This window comes from Pteropus medius, unplaced genomic scaffold (genome assembly GCF_902729225.1).
Source record: "Pteropus medius unplaced genomic scaffold, Ma_sr-lr_union100, whole genome shotgun sequence".
In the NCBI taxonomy this organism is placed as follows: domain Eukaryota; kingdom Metazoa; phylum Chordata; class Mammalia; order Chiroptera; family Pteropodidae; genus Pteropus; species Pteropus medius.
The window spans coordinates 8388652-8392595 of NW_024344241.1; positions in this window are offsets into that span (position 1 = coordinate 8388652).

Here is a 3944-nt window from a genome sequence, read left to right on the forward strand (position 1 = left end):
TTTCTGTTCCCTAATTCTCAATCCTTTTTATTGGGGTGGGAGAGTCTACTATTGACAGGTAACAATAAAAGCCTGTAGGTAGAGCATGACCAAATTACTTGAAAGTATGAAAGATCTCTTAGCTAATTTTGTCCCTCGCCTCTTAATTTTCATGGGAGTAATTGAGTAAACTGTGGTACAAGATGAGTTTACATTTCCATGATCTCCTGGCCTCCCAGAAGTGGTTTTAGGTAAAGGAAGATAATGCATCTTATCTCCAGACACCAAAAACTAACTTTAAATTAACTATAGTTTATCTGTAACTTTAAGACTTTCTGAAATTTGACAGTGCTTCACTGCCTTAGTTCCTAGACAGTGATGTGGGAAGGAAATAACTTAATTCTTAAAATATCCAAGGCCACTTAGTAGGCTGGAAGTTGACTCCCAGTGGAAATATTGATGACTTGCCCCGTGCATTAGAAGAGCACACAGGCTGCTAGCACAAAGGGAGCTATGGAATCACCTCAATAACATTCTCCCAGGCAACCTGGAAACAGCTTTGAGTTTCTTGCCATGTTAACCTCTACCAGAAGCTCCACTGCTGGCCTCTGGGTCTGAAGGGAAGATGAACTTAAAAGTACCTTTCCGTGGAAACTGTGCCTCTGGAGAAGATTGTTATAATGCTGTTAAGAACTGTGGAGACCCAGGCACAGAGAATATGCTAATGTTGAGACCTCCAGGGAAAAATACATGGATTTGAATCTGTGCAAAGTCTCTCTAGGAGAACAGAGAAGGTTGAAAGTCAGTTAGCAGTGAAGGGCTTCTTCTAAGATACATTATGGAGTTGTTTTAACTCATAGCTCCATAATCTGTCTGGTTCTTTGTAAATGCTAAACACCTGGGAAGAATCCTGCAGAAATTGAGAGCGGGTATGGGAGAAGATAGATAAAACCTAGGTCTTTTTACCTATCTATACACTAGAATCAGACTGATTTGTTTGCATGTTTGCAACATTTATTCAAGCAGTCTCCTTTTGATACTCTGGCCCATGGCCATGGTTTAATCAAAGAATCTTGGGATTTATCTGAGCATTATTGGCCAGGTAGAAATCTGAGGACTGTATGCAACGTTTCTTTTAAGAATCCAGGAGTCACAACCAGTAGGAAACCTCTTGGACTTTCATTGAACTGAGGGATTGTTGGGCTACAGGAGTCCTATCCCTAGGTAGTGGGTCCTGGGTTGGGGAAATGGCAGGGAGGAGGGTCTTATGATGATGCAGAAGAGAGCAAGTAGCTAAAGGTACGTTGGGGAGGTGATGGGGAAGAGAGACTATGTTAGCCACAGCGTGACAGATGTTAGAGATCACTGAGAAAGCTGCCTGATTCTGCAATTCAGAGACAAAATCCTCCACTGTGTATGAAATGTTATCAAAGAATGAAAGAAAGCCCCCAGGGTGATTTATTACAATAAGATGACAGCTTTGATATTAGAGTCATGGGGTCCATCCCTTCAAAACTGAGCACATCTGAGGAGCCCTTCTTATCTAGTTTTACTTCAGTTTCCCTATTTTAAGGAACTGAAAGTTCCTTAAAATTTAAGTTTTAAAAGCGGAGCAAGAAAAATTGAGCTTTCCTGTATAAAGAATTATCCAGTTCTCTCTTATTAGTGTTGAGACTGCCACTTTCCACAGTAAATGAAAAATTAGACCCTCTTAGGGTGGTTGTCAAGGGAAGAAGACTGTCTTTCCATGAGGAGAACTGAACATATGACTCTCATAACCTTGGGTACTGCTCCATTGCCTCACTTGCCACACAAATGTTGGCAAGAATAGGGCAGGTGGCAAATGAAATCTAGTTAGTATCCTTGGATATACAAATATCAGGATGTACAAACAAACAAAACGAAACAAAACAAAAGAGACTTTGCCAGGCTCCCACTGAGGCCTTCTCATGGGGCAGGGAAGCATCTGTGTCGTTCCTGCCTTGGCCTGCAGTCTCCAGTTCCTGGGCCCACAGTCTAAGTTTGTGCATGTGGGGTGGAGGTGGGGTGAACTTCCCCATTTAACTCTAGAGAAGATATTGTCGCCTTGGATAGGTGTGGACTTTAGAGATGTTTGACCTTGCATTTGTATCCCTGCTGTACCAGGCAGGGATACTAACTGGACCTCACTTTTTTTTTTTTAAATCTAGGAAAGGAACTGTTGTCAGAATCTTAACAACTGAACTACTAGAGTCTAGGCCCTTACTAAATGTTCTTTGTCTTTCTCATACCCTTTCACCTTTGGGATATAGTCTTGCAAGGATAGACTGTCTTTTTTCTGCCCAAATGGAAACATTCTCTGGCACTAATTAAATAAGCAAAGTTTCCAGTTGAAAGCTGGAAAAGTGAAAAAAAGTCCCTGGGTGAATGGGAAACTTCCTGGAGTCATTTAGACCTAGCATGTGGCTAATACCTTAGCCAAAATTCTGGAAAAAAAGAGAAAAGTCAGAAGCTTCTTCTTCCAGAAAACTGAGCACAGTTTGGTTGCCCAGGGAGGGTAAAACTCATGTTAGCAAATCATGTAAAGAACTCATACAACAACAACAACAACAACAACAACAAACAATCCAATTAAAAAATGGGCAGAGGATCCGAACAGATACTTCTCCTAAGAAGACATACTAATGGTCAACAGACATATGAAAAAATTCTCAGCTTCATTAGAGAAACGCAAATCAAAACCATAATGAGATACCATCTCACACCTGTTAGAATGGCTATCATCAACAGGTCAAGTGATAACAAGTGTTAGAGAGGTTTGGGGAAAAAAGGGCCCCTCAACTCTGCTGGTGGGAATGTAAATTGGTACAGACGCTATGGAAAACAATATGGAAGTTCCTCAAAAAATTAAGAATAGAATTACCATATGACCTGGCAACCTCTCTTCTGTGTATCTATCCCCCAAAGTTGAAAGCACTTATCCAGAAAGATATATGCACCCTGATATTCATTACATCATTTTTCACAATGGCCAAGACATGGAAACAACTAAAGTAACCTTCAACAGATGATTGGACAAAGAAGATGTGGTACCTATATATCACTCAGCCATAAGAAAAGGTGAAATGCTGCCATTTGGGACAATATGAATGGATCTTGATATTATCATGCTAAGCAAAATAAGTCAGACAGAAAAAGTTAAAACCATATGATTTCACTCATATATAGGATATAAAACTGAGAACAACAAAAGAACAATACAGAGACTCATAGACACGGACAACAGTTTAGTGGTTACGAGAGGGAAACTTTGTGTTAAATTGAGTGGTGAACACACAATACAATATACATATGATTTATTATTGAATTGTACACTTAAAACCTATATAATTTTATTAACCAATGTCACCTCGATAAATTTAATTAAAAAAAGACAGAAAAAGAAAGATTGTAATCAAGCTGTGAAGAGAGTATCTCCTGTTTGTCTGCTTATAATCTATCTATCATCTATCTCTATCTCTATCTATCTATCATCTTATCATGGAAAATTTCATGTATATGCAAAAGTAAAGAGAAGAGTATAATGAAATCCCATGTTACCACTATCCTGATCAATATTTATCAATTTATGTCCACTCTTATTTTATCTGTATCTTCCCTACTCCTACTTTCCACCCCCACTATGTTTTTATGAAATAAATCTAAGACATCATATTATTTCTTATGTAAGTACTTCAATATCTTTAAAAAATATGGACTTATATTTTTAAAGTAAAAATATAACCACAGTGCCATTATCAAACCTCAAAAAATTGCCAATATTTTCGTAATACCACCAAATATCTAGTCAGTATTTAAATTTCCTCAATTGTCTTTAATAAACAATTAATTTGATTGATCCAATATACGGATGAGATCCTCTCTTTATGTTTGGTTGATAAGTCTTCTAAGTCTCTTGAATCTATAGCTGTTTTTTCCCTGTTTTT